Source organism: Terrapene carolina, unplaced genomic scaffold, assembly GCF_002925995.2.
Source record: "Terrapene carolina triunguis isolate 2854851 unplaced genomic scaffold, T_m_triunguis-2.0 Scaffold96, whole genome shotgun sequence".
NCBI lineage: Eukaryota > Metazoa > Chordata > Testudines > Emydidae > Terrapene > Terrapene triunguis.
In genome coordinates this window covers 11960737-11978924 of record NW_020664447.1, presented here as the reverse complement: position 1 = coordinate 11978924, position 18188 = coordinate 11960737, and the positions used below count along the sequence as shown (strand labels likewise).

The 18188-nt window shown below is 37.6% G+C and overlaps 1 protein-coding gene across 1 annotated transcript in view; it reads left to right on the top strand.

The window, feature by feature from the left end:
• Positions 1-18188, top strand: part of ELP4 (elongator acetyltransferase complex subunit 4) — a 263164-nt gene that overhangs the window by 11555 nt on the left and 233421 nt on the right. The window lies entirely within an intron of this gene.

Genomic DNA, 18188 nt, shown 5'->3' with positions numbered 1-18188 from the left:
TGGTTGCAGTCTCTTATTGTGGAGGTCCATTGTGAGCACATGCAAAAGAAAAATTACATCAAATCTATTTTAAACAAGATTTCTCTGCCAGCCTTTTTTAGAACTGATACCTCACCTGACTGATTTGCTGCATATTCAAAACTTCCATAGATGTGTCCTAGTGCAACTATTGCTCCATTTGAATAAATTGGGGCTAACCTCTGATATCCTTCCAACTATTTTGTTAAACACTGTGAGGATCATAAACCCTGTGTGACTACTTTGTCTCTAGGCAAAGGAATAAGTCCCTCCCTCCTTCCAATGAGAGAATCTTCAAACTACCTTATGTCATAGGTGTTTTCTTTGAAGCTGTTGCACCAGGTTCCAATGTAGAGATTACACATTAGGATGAGGGCATTTCTGCCTTTTGTGAGAGTTGGAGGATCAAGGAAAATCATGTAATCTCAAAAGCTTCTCTTGTTTTTGGGTTCCCAAGTCTCTGCAGATTTCCCCCAGCTCCACCCCAATGAAGAGTGTTTCATAGTGGGCACTCATCCGGGAGTGAACCACCTCAGAAAATGGGTGCTTGAAATAATCAGGGGAAGGATATTCAGAAGAACTATAGAATTCAATCCTTGCCCCTTGGCCAAGTTTATCTTTTCTCCAAAGTAAATGAAAATAAACCAACACTATCAGCAAGACCCTTTGTAGAATCAGAAGGTGAAGGGTGAATGGTTCATCTCCTACTCGTTGGAACAATAGAACCAGTTCTGAGGAGAGACAGATATTTTTGGAAAGGGCATAAGATTTTTTGTGGTACAAAGAGAAACAATGACATATAGTCCATTTTAAATCTTAAGTCTCTCAGCAAGTCCATAAAGAGATTAATATTCCAGTTGGAAATATGAAATCCATCATTACAGCATTATCTTCCCAGAACTTTACAGTATGAAAATAAACCTGGAGTTCTACTGAAGATATGATCGGGGAGAGCTACCCAGAAATTCTTTAACTTCTGCTACAAGAAGTATTTTCAATGAGGTTTCATGAGCCCCTTTTTGGAACTTATAACTTCTATATTGGTATTCACAAATGTATCTTTGCTTCCTTCCTTATCTAAGAAGTGGGCTAAAAGATCTCCTTTATGCCTTCTCCCCTCAGTCACTGAGTGTAAAGATGGTAAAGAATATTGTGAAGGAACAGGCCACAGTGATGATAATCATATTAACCCTTAGGTCTTATAGTCTTACTAACCCTCAGGTCTTTCCTCAATTAGGTCTGAGAAGCGTAATTGGAACCTTCTTTCAAACGTCCAGCACATACATGCATGCACTCTAAAAAGGGCTTATCCTGAACGGATATCCCATGCCACCTAATTCGTCATTTGGGAAGCTGAGAGGAAGGAATTACAGTGTCTCATTCTAAGAAGGTGATGAGCAGCCACCTAGCAACTTAGAAGAAATATACAAATGATGTCTATCATAAACTGGAGGTCTAGATATTAATGTTACAAAGAACATTCATCAGGGCAAAGTCAGTTGAAGCAAAGGACAAGTTGGCCTGATCATCAGACTCAAGGCCAATGCTCTTTGGAAAGATAAGTCAGTGACTGCAGGCATATTGCACTGTAAGAAAACCAGGAAAATCTCTTATTGCAGTCAGATAACAGGTTCCTGAGGACCACTACTCTTACCAGTCCACTGGCAAGATGCAGATTCTTCTAGCCCACAGATCAAAAGCACGGCAACTTCTAATAAAACTACCTTTCAACTTCACAGTTGGTAGGTCTCTTCCTCTTCTTGCTGAAAGTATCTTGCCTACTTGGCACCTCCTTGTCCAAGGAAGCTAAGGAGTTTGGTATGCTCGGAGTGAAACCTGAGTTACACATTTGTACTTCTGTGAACTAGTTAGGCCTCCATTCCCAAAAATACCACAGTCTTCCTCACATAATAGAAAGTAGTGTTGGTGCTCTTCTGGTTGAAACAAATACCCTAAGGAAGTAGAAATGCATAAGTTACATGTGAATGGAGTCTACAGTGTGTGTGTGTGTGTGTGTGTGTGTGTGTGTGTGTGTGTCTATATGTATATAGAGAGAGAGAGAGAGAGAGCGCCTCAGGTATGACTCTTCTTCTTACTATGCACTTTGTGTGATCTCTCTATTGTTGCTCTTTTCACACATCTTATCAGGATCTCTGTAAGGTTACTTACAGGGTCTTCCATCTATACTTTCTTAATACTATAAAGTTAACACTCTTACCCCATCTGATACAGGGTTTGATAGAAGTCTGTTCCTCAACAGGGTGGCTGTTAAACCTTAAGTTCCTATTCAGTTCTACACGGGTAAACTGAGTCCCTCCTTGCCTGGGGTGATTTACTGCTTTCTACATCCCTGCTCTGAAGACTGACGGACATCGAGGGGACAGAGAGGAAAAATTCTCTTGTAAATTTTCGTTCTAGGACTCTCCATATCAGATCGTCTGATCATGCCTTGGAAGAATGCATTATGTTCAGAGTGAGGGGTGTGGGTGTGGTTGGTTGGTTTGTTTTTTTTCCCTCCCCCCTGGCTATTGCTTGCTTGCTTGTTAAATAGTGTGAAAAGGAAAAGGGTGTTCCTCCAGAAAATTGCTAAATTTTTCATGTCAAGGCTCTGCTGTAAATGGTTTGAGTTGGGTAGCACTTTATATAATTAGTATTTTTCAGCTTTGGAAGCTGTTGTTCTGGAGAGTTCTTTCTGAGCAGTGAACCTAAGCCCAAGTTCAGAGCAAAGATCTGATCTGCCTCCCGTTGCTGTAGCAATGGGGAATGTCCCACTATGAAGGCTGTCTAACATGGAGGGTCTTAAAATGAAAATTCACAGGTAAGATAGAATTTTTCCTATTTCTTACTACTTTTTTTAAATATATCTAATCCTTCCTCAAACCAATGCAGCCTGTCTTTCCACAGGATAAAACAAAATTCACTGTAGAGAAATACCTGGGCTACTGATCTCAGTGTCTGCAGAGTTGGGGCTGGAAATAAAAGATGCAAAAATATCAAAAGTTCCATGATTAATATGAGGCTTATTTGGTATTATATTGGACCCTGCAAAACTGCTGAGGCTCAAAATCAGCATTAATAAAAATTAGAATTGTGATTAAAAATAATGAGGACTCCATAAACTTGCTTGTTTAATAGTGCAGTGTTCTTGGAGAAACAAAATATAAATAATGAACCTGATCCGGTAGTCTTTCAAGCAAAATTCCCACTGACTTAAATTGGCACCAATGGGAAATGTAAGGATAGCAAATAAGATAAGTCGTTGTTGACTATTGGAGGAGAACTGCTCCAGAGTGGTGTAGGGGGCTGTTCAACTTCAGCAACTTTGAGAAAATTATGTAAGAGACAAACGTTAACTATGAAATTTAGTCTTGTTTCTTAGAGATTAGAGAAGACTAAATAAATGGAAATCCTATTCTTGTATGTATGTTTCATGTGGAAACTTTTTCCAACAGTAATCAACATATATATACATTTGTATGTTCACTTTTATTCATAAAGCATGTATCTTAAACACATATTAAACAGCAAAAAGTATTAAAGGTTTAATACAAACTGACATTTCAGAATATTCAGTAAAATTGACAGGGTTATATGCTTCTATAAAGGGATTAGGAACGGTGAATTGGCTTGTGTTTGACTCAAATTATTACAACTATAATGATATATAAAGGGTGCAGTTTTTTTAGCAGCATTAATTTTTTTCGTTTTATGTACATTTTAGTACTTATGAAAGTACCACAGAACTGGTTCAGTATAGGTAACAGAAGTACAGTCTTCCCCATTCTGCTCTACTAATATACCTGTAGCCATAAGTAGCCATCTTTACAACTAAGAGCTAATTTAATCTAACTTCAAAAAGATCTTTACTGGAATGAAAATCTGTGCAAGTATGGCCAAAGTGCGAACAAGATCATACTCTGTTTGGCGGTAGTTCCAAGACATCAAGCATCTGCCCAAGATATGGTTTCACTATATTAAGAGATTTAATCATTTACATCTAGTTATCAAAGATTATAAGGCCAAAAGGGACCACAGTGATCATCTGTTTACTACCTCTTGTATAACACAGGCCATAGGAATTTCCTGAATTAATTCCTGTTTGAGTAGACCATATCCTTTTATAAAAATATATAAGCTTGATTTTAAAATTTCCAGTGATTGAGAATCCACCATGACTCTTGGTAAATTGTTCCAATGATTAATTACCTTCCCTGTAACAAATGTGCACCTTATTGCTAGTCTAAATTTGTCTAGCTTCAACTTCCAGCCTTTGGATCTTGTTCCTCCTGTATAGACTGTGATCAAGTCACCCATTAACCTTCTTTTTGTTAAACTAAATAGATTGAGCTCCTTAAATCTATAAGGCATGTTTTCCAATTATTTAAACATTCTTGTGGCTCTTTGAACCGTCTCCAGTTCATCAACATCCTTCTTGAATTGTGGATACCAGAATTGGACACTATATTCCAGTAGCAGTTGCCTCAGTCACAAATACAGAGGTAATATAACCTCCCTATTCCTACTTGATATTCCTCTGTTTACACAACCGAGGATCGCAGTAGTCCTTTTGGTCACCACTTCACAGCTCACGTTCAGTTGATTATCCACCATGGCCCCCAATTTCTTTTCAGAGTCGCTGCTTCCCAGGATAGAGACCCCTATCCTGTGGGTATGACCTATATTCCTTGTCCTAAATTTATGACTTCACATTTTGCTATGTTAAAACATATTGTTTGCTCGCTTCCAGTTTACCAAATGATCCAGGTTGCTCTGTATCAGTGACCTGTCCTCTTAATTATTTACTATTCACACAATCTTTGTATCATCTACAAACTTTATTAGTAATGGCTTTGTTTTCTTCCAGGTCATTGATAAAAATGTTAAATAGTGAAGGCTAAAAACTGGTCCCTGCAGGACTCCAATGGAAACACACCCCTTCAATCATTACTCCCCATTTACAATTACATTTTGATCTAGTTTTTTAATCCATTTTACATGTGCCATGTTGATTTTTGTATCATTCTAGTTTCTTAATCCAAATGTCATATAGTACCAAGTGAAATGCCTTACACAAGCCAATTACGTCAATACTGTTGTTTTTATCAACCACATTTGTAATGTAAAGGCCTATATTTACCTAGGTTGTTCTATTTACCCTCTTTAAATATTGGCACAACATTAGCTTTCATACAGTCTTTTGGAATGTCTTCAGTGTTCCAGGATTTACTGAAAATCAGCATTAACGATCCAGAGAGCTCCTGAGCCAGCTCTTTTAAAACTCTTGGATGCAAGTTATTCAGAGCTGCTGATTTTAAAATGTCTGTCTTTATTAGCTCCTGTTTTAACATTCTCCTGAGTTAGTGTTGGAATTTGAAGTATTTCGTTATCATTATTGTATAGCTATATGAAGGTTTTAAGAGTCTGGGTTTCATGTCTATGATTTTCTAACTAAAGATTAAAGTCCAAGAGGGATGGGAAGGCTTGACATTCACTTACCTTACTTGCTGGTAAGAGAGCAGTTTTTCATGTGTTGAGTGGGGGGGGAAAACATTCTACCTCTAGTAGTTGATTAAACTAAGGCAGACAGAAGGCTAGGACAGTGATGAATCTTAAGCAGATGTAGACTATCAATTGATATTCCAGCTCAAGTCTGAATTTGGAAAAGAGAAGACCAAGAGAAATAGGGACAATGATAGGTTAAGGCAGAAATCCCATAGAATATCACGTTGAGGTTACTAGTGTTACAGGAACCCAAAAAAGAACAGGTGGAGAAACTGGAATAAAATCAACAGGGGAAAATGTCTGAGATTTCTGAGAACTGTGAGTAACTGAGAAGGGAAGTCAATGGTATCAGATAGAGCATGAAGGTCAAGATCTTTCTAATGCTAGGTTCTCCCATTGCCTGTTACAATAAGGTGTATCTCAAGATACTGAAACTTATAATTTATAGTGCCATAAGTACATGAACTGTACAGAGCAAATAATAAGACAAGGTTCTCACCCTGAAGACAGCCTAGGGAAGGGCAAAATTGCTGGGCAATACTTCTGCCACGTTGAGGTGGGAAAACAATGGTAGGATTTTTTGGGGGGGAAATGGATTCTACAGAAGGTTCAGCAGGAGGAGACCGAAGGGATTTGGGATCAGGTGACAAGCCATTACAAGCAAAATGGTCAGCCAGAAAGCAGGCAGAAGGCATAGAGTGAGAAAAATAAATGAAAGGGGGGCAGTAAGGATTGGAAGTAATAAAGGAACTAAACAAGTGGGAAGACAGGAGAGCAAAAATGTAGACAAGAACAAGATTATGCAGGGCTTGAAAATGAAGCTGAGTCTCTTGCTCTTGATGTGGTAAAATGGGAAGCTACTCAGGGATTTGAGAAGGCATCTAATCAGATCAGCGGGATTTCACTCATCTTTTCCTTCAGCTCAAGTCCACAGCAAAACTCACATTGACTTCAATAGAGCTAAAATTTCACCCCATGACGTTCTCTGAGTGCATAACTAGCAATTCTCATTCATGGGTTATGAGTTCATTCATTAGATACCAGATATAAAGAAAGAAGCAACAGAGGAGTTATTAGCATAAAGGTAATAGCTGGAAGTGTGGGAGAGAATGTATTTAAGATCCAAAATCTAACATTTTAGACTTAAATAAAAAAAAACTAAAACAATTCTGAAGTATATAATGTTATACAAAAGACATACACGAAAAAATACAGTTCTTTCTTGAAACTACACTGAAGATCTTGAAACTGGTTTTAAAGCTAGCACAGTGAGTATTGTAACTGGATTGTTAGAATGGCTCATCAATAATACAGAAAAACAGTAAAATCCTGTCATGAGATTAGTCTAGGCAAGCTTTATATTTCACAGGATTGAAGCTGTCAGTGTTAAACCTCCTAGGAGGATCCTTCAGCATTGTACTCCAAGTATAGTAAAAAGGTTAAATTCTTTTTTTAACATTCTCTAAGGCAAGGATAAATTGCATTACTCTAAGATTAGCTCCCTTTGCAAATTAAATGCTCATCTTCATTATTTGACACCTATTATCCTGGTTAATTTAACCACATAATAGATTCAGGGTATTAAAATGTTTGTCTTAATTATTATGGTTCTCTAGGGATGCAATAATATAGATTGCTGGACATTCTTGTAAAATATTATTTGGCATACAGTATGTATATATTTAAAGTTAAGTTTTCTAGCAGTGCTACTTTATAGCAGAGAACATCTTGATTCCCAGATAAACTGAAGTCTATTTACTCTTCTATGTTATTTCTTTTACCATGCTTGAAGTGACCATATGTACTAATTGTTCATCTAATGTTCCAGTATCCTAGGAACTTCTTTTGGGACACCTGTAACTTCCCAATTTATTTCATTAGTCAAAACATTTGGTTTTGTAAAACTTCTTTTGTTCAAGATATTTTGCTATACCAGGTAAAACTTGCTCTGTGTGTACCAGAAACAAATAGTCCAGTGGAACCAGTGTTCAGTGTTGTGAACAGTTTTTGGAGTGAAGTGAAAAGTTGAATGACACTATTAAAACTGTTCTTTTGCTGAAAGTGAATGTTAACAACACTTGTTCAGTGTTTCATGTTAAACTCATTCAGAACGCTATGTTGCTGGAAAAAAATCATGCACTTTGAGAAATATGTACTTGTTGTTTCTGAGTCAGGAGCAAAAAGTAGTAACAGCATACACTTTTTTTTAAGTGTCCGAACCTTAAAAAATATCACCAGAAAAGTGTTCTGTTTTTTTAATTTTTAAAATGTGTGCCTTAATCATGCTACATGCCTAATTACTAAAGACAGTACTACGTACTGTAGTTTTGAAGGACTCGGTTAACACAGTGGTGCACCCAGTATAGGAACCTGGATTGAATGTCACAATTCTTACACACTTTAAAAAAGTTAAGCTTTTGTTGTTGCTTTTGCCATTTGTCGAGGTCACTGATAGTTGAAGGTTTTAAAGGTTATCATATCAGAGGGTTTTGTTCGGTAGCTGAGGTCAGGTTAAAAAAAAAAATGTTAAACCATAACATGTATTTTGTTAGAGGCAGGACTATACTTGTACATTCTAAGCCTTGAAGCAGTTTCAGCTACTTTAATTAGCTACTATTATTTTTGTTAGACATGCAATTTAACCTGACTGATAAGGGTACTCTTCACTTGTCAATATAATTGACTTTATCACCTTTTAAAAAGTTTAAAAAGGTAATCTCTGGAGAGGTACAAATCAGTGATTTGCCAAATATAATTATACAAAATACAACATGTCAAAATTCACCTTCCTGCAGAATGGCTGAATGCCAAATATTGTAACATATATGTTTGCCAACTCTGGTTTTGGCGTGTGCTAATTAAATGCAAGTGACACGGACTAAATTCCCTCAAGCTTAGTAACTGTGGACATTAGTAAAATATCTTTAAATGGAATTTCAGATACTGAAGATGATTAAAACAATCACATCTCATAACCTGCAGCAGTTTTGGTGAGATGTTTTGTAGCTAAAGAAAGACTCACCTTAGGTCACACCACTGTATTGTAGTATTGTCTGGAGAAAAAAATATCAATACTGATGGATTGTGACAGTTTTTGACAGCTTTAGGGCAACCTGTCTAGACTTTCTACAAAAAGTGGTATTTGTATATTGCTGCAAATTTTCTCCCCAGATAGCTTTCTGCTTTTTAAATAAGTACGCTACCAGTTATCTTCTGGAAGTTTTCAAGGGCCCTTATGCTATTTTAAAAGGGTCTTTATAAACATGATCCACACTAGAGCTATCAAATGATTAATCAAACTGTTAAAAAAAAAATAGAATACCATTTATTTAAATATTTTTGGATGTTTTCTACATTCAAATATATTAATTTCAATTACAAAGTATATAGTGCTCACTTTATATTTTTGATTACAAATATTAGTGCTGTGAAAAACAAAAGAAATAATATTTTTCAATTCACCTCATACAAGTACTGTAATGCAGTCTTTTTATCATGGAAGTTGAGCTTACAAATGTGGAATTATGTACAAAAAATAACTGCATTGAAAAATAAAACAATGTAAAATGTTAGAGCCTACAAGTCCACTCTGTCCTACTTCTTGTTCAGCCAATCGCTCAGACAAACAAGTTTCTTTACATTTTCAAGAGATAATGCTGCCTGCTTCTTGTTTACAATGTCACCTGAAAGTGAGAATAGGCACTCACATGGCACTGTTGTAGCAAGCATTGCAAGATATTTACGTGCCAGATGTGCTAAAGAGCTGTATGTCCCTTCATGCTTCAACCACCATTCCAGAGGACATACATCCATGCGGATGATGGGTTCTGCTCAATAATGATCCAAAGCAGTGCGGACGGACGCATGTTCATTTTCATCATCTGAGTCAGATGCCACCAGGAGAAGGTTGGTTTTCTTTTTTGGTGGTTCGGATTCTGTAGTTTCTGCATCGAAGTCTTGCTCTTTTAAGACTTCTGAAAGCATGCTCCACAGCTCATCCCTCTCAGATTTTGGAAGGCACTTCAGATTCTTAAACCTTGGGTCGAGTGCTATAATCTCACATGTGTACCTTCTTTGCATTTTGTCAAATCTGCGGTGAAAGTGTTCTTAAAATGAACAACATCCTGGGTCATCATCTAAGACTGCTCTAACATTAAATATATGGCAGAATGTGGGTAAAGCAGAGCAGGAGACACCATTCTCCCCCAAGGAGTTCAGTCAAAAGTTTAATTAAACATTATTTTTTAACGAGCGTCATCAGCATGGAAGCATGTCTTCTGGAGTGATGGCCAAAGCATGAAGGGGCATACGAATGTTTAGCATATCTGGCACGTAAATACCTTGCAATACCGTCTACAAAAGTGCCATGAGAACACCTGTTCTCCCTTTCTGGTGATTATTGTAAATAAGAAGCGGGTAGCATTATTTCCTGAACTAAGTGGACTTGTATGCTCTAAAGTTTTACATTGTTTGTTTTTGAGTGCAATTGTGTAACACAAAAAAGTCTACATTTATAAGCTGCACTTTCATGATAAAGAGATTGCACTATGGTACTTGTATGAGGTGAATTGAAAAATACTATTCTTTTGTTTATATTATTATTTGTATTACAAATATTTGCACTGTAAAAATGATAAAGTAAGCTTTATTCACTTTGTATTCTGTATTGTAATTGAAATCAATATATTTCAAAATGTAGAAAAACATCCTAAAATATTTAATTTCAATTGGTATTCTATTCCTTAACAGTGCGATTAAAACTGCGATTATTTTTAATAATCACAATTAGTTTTTTTGAGTTAATCACATGAGTTAACTGCGATTAATCAACAGCCGTAATCCACACATCGCAGTTTGTTTGGATTTTTTTGGTGTGTTTTTCCTCAAAAACTTAACCCATCCCCTCACAGAAGAATAACTCGTATCAATTGGATACAGTTTTACTTACTCTTTTACTTGTATTCTTTTGTCCACATCCTCAGCTGGTGTAAATCAATATAGTTCCATTAGGGATCTTGTCCTTAACTTGTATATAAGTTTGTAGCTACATTAAAATATACTACAGCTAATGCCCAGCTGGCACATTTGATTTCTCTATTAATGGGTCTTCTCTCATGCTCTAGCAGCCTCTATAAAACATCTTGCCTGTGCCTCCGAAGAGCTGGTAGCTTTCTCTTTAATATTACTGGTGTGAATCAGACAGCAAGGTGTACCCTGAGTGGTAAATATAGCCAATTGATGCAAAAGAGGAATAAAATTTCTATAATGTGCTCACTGAGCCTACTCCAAGCACAGAGTAAGAATTGGGAATTGGTTCCTTATTCTCCAGTATCAGCATGGCCTTACACTGAGTTACCATTTCTGTATATTGATAGCTATATTTTCCTGTCAGCTGCTGTAAGAGGAGACCAGAGAATAATGATGATAAACTAGTTCTCTGCTCTCCTAAACTGCAGGGTCATGAGAGGATTTGTCATGTAGACAACATGGGTAACTTCTAGGTAAAGAATCTTTCTTTTGCAGTTTTATGCTTCACTAGTTACTCACCTGCCACTTAGCTTTGGAAATGTTCTTTGTTCAGAGAAAGTAGGGGAAGCTGTGGACTGTTTGTCTGAATTGCAATGATTGGACCCAGGAACAGAGTCTGCAGCTGCGGGATTCTTCTATGCTTGTGTGCCTTACCAGCTAGAGGTATGGTGCACAGTGAATGCTGCTGATGGGAGTACTGTTTAGAATGGAAGCTAAACACAAAGATTTGGGGTCCTGCCTTAAGTGCCTATGGCTTCATGTGAGTAGTACACACTTAAGTTTCAGTCCCCATCAACACAGACTGTTAGGATAGAGGTGGTTCTTTCAGAAAAGGAGACAAGTGGAGACAAATTTAAAGAATATAATTTGGGACATTTCACTTTTTGATTGCTACAATAAATTTTTGTTTTCAGATAAATTGTTGAGAACTTGCAAAATATTTTAACCATAAAAGAAACTAATTGTTATGCTGCTGAAATACCTGTACCAAACAATTTTAAAAAATCAGAGCTGTGTTCTTTAGGCTTTGAATAGTAACGTAACTATTAAAGCCTGGGTACAATGGACACTATCAGAAAAGCCCTATCTGAGTGCACTTTAGATCTTTTGAATACAACAAAAGTTTAGTGACCTAGAAATGAATCAATAAAAAGCTATTCTCTATATGACAAATTGAAGAACTGAGGGATCCTTACAGATGCATTGACTTTAACCATTCAGGATACATTGTTTGTAAAGGCTTTCTGAGACGCATTTAATCCTTTGAGTACTGTAGCAGACTGAGGTGTTTTGTATTTAGATTGCTCTCTGACAGTTTATTTTCCTATTCCCACTCTAAGTTCAGTATGATAGAAACCAATGTAAGTAGCCTAAAATAAAAGCTAATGTTAGGATGACATTTGTCACACTGAGTTAATTTTTTCTTTTTTTCTCTTTTTTTTTGACTAAATTGCAAGTTTATTGCAGAATATTGTTTTGGCGTTATCTGAGAAATTGAGTGTTCCTCAGACTTTAATGATTCCCACTTCTTATTAAGTGATAAGTATATCACAGAAAAATTTATGAAGCAACAAAACCACTCATGATCCTAGATGTGGTGGTGATTGGGGGATTGTAATACCTTTTTACCATGGTGTCACCTTCATATTCTTTGTAGTTCTAGTATTATAGGAATAAGAATGATACAACCTACTGTAACCGGGTAGCCTGTTATAACAAGTACACATGTAAATGTGTTTACTTAAATGATCCTTACTATCCCCAACGTCTAACTTTTTAGATTGCAAGCTCCTCAGGTCATGGACTATATTATTTTGTTCTGCACAAGTTGGAGCACACTGCTGATGATCAAGAAAAGATAACAACAATGGCACAGAGAGAATTCAAATACTATACACAATATCATAAGCTATCTTCAAAAAATGTAATATTGACTCATATTCCATAAACATGAGAAATCCTGGCTCCATTCAAGTCAATGGGACTCATCCCACTCCTACTCCAAAACCTCATGAGGAAAGATGGGCTTTGCAACATATCTGTAAGATTAATAAATTAATTAATAAATCCAGGCTCTGGTGGACCAAGAACAAGAGCATATTTCAAAGTTGAAGACCCCTCATGAAGAATGTCATGCTAATGGTCCTTACCGTTCTCCTTCAGATGGAAGAGGATCTAGCTGAATCACCTCTACTAACCATAACTGCATGGTATTATATGGAGACAGATGGTTTCTTTCAGATAACCAGGTCCCAATCTATTTTAATTTTTTATTGTTATACCATGTCATTACCTTGATTTCTGGGTAGCTAGGGTTTTTACAGTTAGGGCTTTAGATTTAAACCAGCATATTAAACTGCATGTAGAAGCCAATTTGTAGCCAGTTCATCTCATGTTCTGATGAGAAGCACTCCCTAATAAAAATGTGACAAAGGCATAAATTATTGTAGCAAAATCTGAATTTTTTTGAGAAAAGTCACACACCCCTAGGCTTGGTTGAAGGGGGGAAGAGATAATCTTGGCTGTTGTTTTTCCTTTTGTCTTCAGGAGCAGCCAAAGATCTAACCAGACCTCAAAAAGCAAACTTGAGATATAAAAGTCAGCTACATTCCCTCCATAAGGGATACCAATGTAATCCTTACCAATGCTTCTGCTAGCTCCTTGAGTCTACTAATGTAGAGTTAGTCTTATCTGAGTTAAATCACTGTTAATTTGGAGTAATGGTAAATGCTGTTTTAGTCATATGAAACCAAGTGGGACATTGAATTTTTAGTAAATTCAGGTGCTTAGCTAACAACACAGGAAAAAGCTCAAATAAAGGAATTGTTTTACATGGTGAAATTCTGACTCTTTTTTTTTTTTTCTTTTTTTCTTTTTGAAGTCAATGAAAATTTTGCCATTGACTTTAATAGACCATGATTTCACCTGTGTCTCTTTTAACATTTATTACTTTAACCATAAGCATGGCCATACTGGGACAGACCAATGGTCCATCTAACCCAGTATCCTGTCTTCCAACAGTGGCCAATGCCAGATGTTTCAGAGAGAATAAACCGAGCAGGACAATTATCAAGTGACCCATCCCCTGTCGTCTAATCCCAGCATCTGTCAGTTAGAGGTTTAGGTACACCCAGTTGCATCCTTGACCATATTGGCTAATCGTCATTGATGGACCAATCGTCGTGAACTTACCTAGTTCTTTTTTGAACCTAGTTATAGTTTTGGCCTTCACATCTTCGCCAATGAGTTCCATAGGTTGACTCTGTGTTGTGTGAAGAAGTACTTTCTTGTGTGTGTTTTTTTTGTTTTTTGTTTTTTTTAAACCTACTGTCTATTAATTTCTTTGGATGACCCTTGCTTCTTGTGTTATGTGAAGGGATAAATAACATTTCCTTATTCACTTTCTCCACTACATTCATGCATATACCCCCTTAGTCATCTCCTTTTAAAGCTGAATGGTCCCAAACTTTTTAATCTCTTCTCATATGGAAGCTGTACCAAACACCCAATCATTTTTGTTGCCCGTCTCTGTACTTTTTTCATTTCTAATATAACTTGTTTTTTGAGATGAGGTGATCAGAACTGAATGCAGTTTTCAAGGTGTGGGCATACCATGGCTTCATGTAGTGGCATTATGATACTTAGTGTCTTATAAAAAACATTAGGAAAGGTCGTAGCTATAACATTCTCTTAGCTTTTTTGATGGCCACTGCACATTGAGCAGATGTTTTCAGAGAACTACCCATAATGACTCCAGGATCTCTGCTTTGAGTGGTAACAGCTATTTTAGACCCCATCATTTTGTATGTATAGTTGTGATTATGTTTTCCAATGTGAAATTATCAATATTCGTTGCCCAGTCACCCAGTTTTGTGAGATCCCTTTGTAACTCTTCGCAGTCTGCTTTGGACTTACAAAATTAACCAAAATAGTTATCATCTGCAAACTTTGCCGCCTGACTGTTTACCCCTTTTTCCAGATCATTTATGAATATGTTGAATAGCACTTGTCCCAGTACAAATCCCTGGAAGACCCCGCTATTTACCTCTTTCCACTGTGAAAACTAACCATTTATTTCTACCCTTTGCTTCCTGTCTTTAAACCAGTTATTGATCCATGAGAGGACCTTCCCATTTATCCCATGACTGCTTACTTTGCTTAAGAGCTTTTGATGAGGGACCTAGTGAAAGGCTTTCTGAAAGTCCAAGTACACTATATCCAGTGGATCACCCTTGTCCATATATTTGACCCACTCAAGGAATCCTAATAGATTGGTGAGGCATGATTTCCCATTACAAAAGCTGTGTTGACTCTTCCCCAATACATCGGGTTCATCTGTGTGTCTGATAATTCTGTTCTTTACTATAGTTTCAACCAGTTTCCCTGATACTGAAGTTAGGCTCACCGGCCTGTAATTGCCAGGATCGCCTCTCAAGCGTTTTTTAAAACATTGGTATTAGATTAGCTATCCTCCAGTTATCTGGTACAGAGGCTGATTTAAGTGATAGGTTACATATCACAGTTAGTAGTTCTGCAGCTTCATATTTGCGTTCCGACTGATTAATTACTGTTTAACTTCTCAGTTTATTCCAAAATCTCTTCCATTGGCACCTCATTCTGGGACACTTTCTCAGATTTGTCACCTAAAAAGAATGTCTCTGGTGTGTGAATCTCCCTCACATTCTCTGCGGTGAAGACTGAGGCCATGTCTACACTAGCACTTTTGTTGCTCGGGGTGTGTAAAGACACCCCCCAAGCGATTAAGTTTTGACGGTATAAGTGCTCATGTGCAATGCACTACGTCAGCAAGACAGTATCTCCCGCCGACATAGCTACCGCTCTTGGTTGAGCTGCTTTTATTATGTCGATGGGAGAGCACTCTCCCCTCGGCATAATGCGGCTACACAAGTGAACTTGCAGCAGCACAGCTATCTACAGTACATCTGTACTGCTATAAGATTATAAGTATAGACATGGCCTGATGCAAAGAATTCATTTAACTTCTCCACAATAGCCTTGTTTGGCTTAATTGGTCATTTAGCACCTCAATCATCCAATGGCCTCACTAATTGTTCGGCAGGTTTTCTGCTTCTGACATATTTAAAAAATGTTTTTACTTAGTTTTTGTGTCTTTTGCTAGTTGCTCTTCAAATTCTTTTTTGGCCTGCCTAATTATACTTCACTTTTGCCAGACTTGATGCTCCTTTTTATTTCCTCAGTAAGATTTGTCTTCCAATTTTTAAAGGATGCCTTTTTTCCTCTCACTGCCTTGTTTACTCTGTTTAGCCATGGTGGCATTTTTTTGGTCCTCTTACTTTGGGTTTTTTTTTTTTTTATGTGGGGTGTACATTTAATTTGAGTCTCTATTATGGTGTTTATTAAAAAATTTCCATGCAACTTGCAGGCATTTCACTCTTGTGAATGTTCCTTTTAATTTCCATTTAACTAGCTTCCTCATTTTTGTGTAGTTCCCCTTTTTGAAGTTAAATGCCACTGTGGTGGGTTTTTTTGTATTTTCCCCACACAAGGATGTTGAATTTAATTACATTATGGTTGCTATTACCAAGCAGTTCCGTTATATTCACCTCTTGAATCAGATCCTGTGTACTCCCCCAACGGCACAACCTACTCTGTCATTCCTGTATATTTTGCCCTCTGGTATTACTGTGTCCCATTGATTATCATTTTTCTACCAACTTTCTGTGATGCCTATTAAATCAATATCCTCATTTAATACTTGGCACTCAAGTTACTCAGCATTTAGACGTCTTGCATTTGTATATATACACTTTTATAAAATGTGTCAATAGTTAGTTGTCTGCCTTCAAGTGCTGTAATTGAATGGGACTCTTTTTCCTATGGCTTGTTCTCTTCAGCTCTTATCTGAACTTTTTAAACTACTATCCTCTCCTCTTTACTAGGATATAGAGAATCCCTGTTAATAGATCCTCCCCTAAAGGATACCTCTGTCAGAACAATGTGCTCCTCCGTACTTGTCAGTTTTCCCCTAGCCCTTAGTTTAAAAAAATCCTCTGTGACCTTTTTAATTTTACATGCCAACAATTTGGTTCCATTTTGGGTTAGTTTCTAATAAACCTAAAACCCTCTTCCCTACACCATCGCATCCACGCATTGAGACTCTGCAGTTCTGCCTGTTTACTTGGGCCTGCACATGGAATGGGAAGCATTTTGGAGAATGCTACCCTGGAGGTCCTGGACTTTAATCTCTTTCCTAGCAGCCTAAATTTGGCCTCCAGGACCTCTCTCCTACCTTTCCCTATGTCACTGGTACCTACATGTACCGCAACCACCAGCTCGTCCCCAGCACTGCACATACATCTGTCTAGATGTCTCAAGAGATAACAACCTTCACACCTGGCAGACAACTTACCATGCTACTCTCCTGATCATCACAGACCCAACTATCTGTATGTCTAAAATCAAATCCCCCATTGCTATTGCCTTCTCTTCCTAATAACTTGGGTCCCCTCTCCCAGAGGGGCACCCTTAGTGCAAGAGAATACTATGACATCATCTAGAAGGAGGGTCCCAACTATGGAACTGTTTCCCTCCAATCCAGTTTGATGTTCTCCTTCCCCGAGACTTTCTTCTTCCTCGATACCACAAAGGCTGTCAGACTGGGACTGCTCTACTGTGTCCTGGAAAGTTTTGTCGGTGTACCTCTCTGTCTCACTTAGCTTGTACAGTTCAGCCACTCTGGCCTTACAAGACCGGTAATCATACATGCTGCATTCAGTGCAATAAACTGGGTATCCACCACTCCACCGCTGGACTTCTGCTGCATTAATTTTACTCTTGCTCGTTTTTGTTTGTTTGTTTGGCAGGGGGTGTTTGTTGGCCTAAATTTAGAGAATGTTAGGTATATCTGGCTCTCTCATTCCCTCTCTAAACTCACTCACCTGTTCGCTAGCTCCTCTCATTGCTTAGGAGCTGGCTTTTTAAAACCCTGTTCTCCTGGAGTAGCCCCACCCACTGGTTAAGGGCTCCTAACAAGGCTTTGATCCCTTAAAGAAGCTCTTAACACTAGGCTCAGCATATTTCCCCCTCTCCCCCTGCCAAACAGACCACACTATAAATTTCAGTCAGGCACGTGGCAAGCAGCAAACATACAACAAACAAACAGATGACATTCACCCCAAGGGTTATGCAGTTGCTCCTCCTTCACCTGGAGAACTCCCTCTCAAAACTCTTCTCTATGCTGCTCTTGTTTGCTGGCAAAACAAGAGGAAAAAAAACAACTATAAACTCTCATGCTTCTGACCTTGTCTTTCATTTTGATAGGTTTACTTAGAGTGACTTTGAAAACAAATTGTCGACCTGAAGCTCTTTTGCCAACTAAAAATGCTTTTAAAGATTGAATTTCTAGAGACTTATGTTTTATATACATTTTTCCATGTCTATTTGCTGTTCTTGAATGTGCACGCACACACATCTAGGGTGTGAGAACTGGTAAACAGAAATGAGTTGTTTTGGCACCACAGACAAATACTGATGTGTAAATGATAAATATATATATAGAGAGAGGGATGCCATTTCTTATTTCTGTAGCTGGTATGTGTCATTGATGCTTGTGAAATGTCATATAAATTTTATAAAAAGCCATGACAACTTGATGAGTA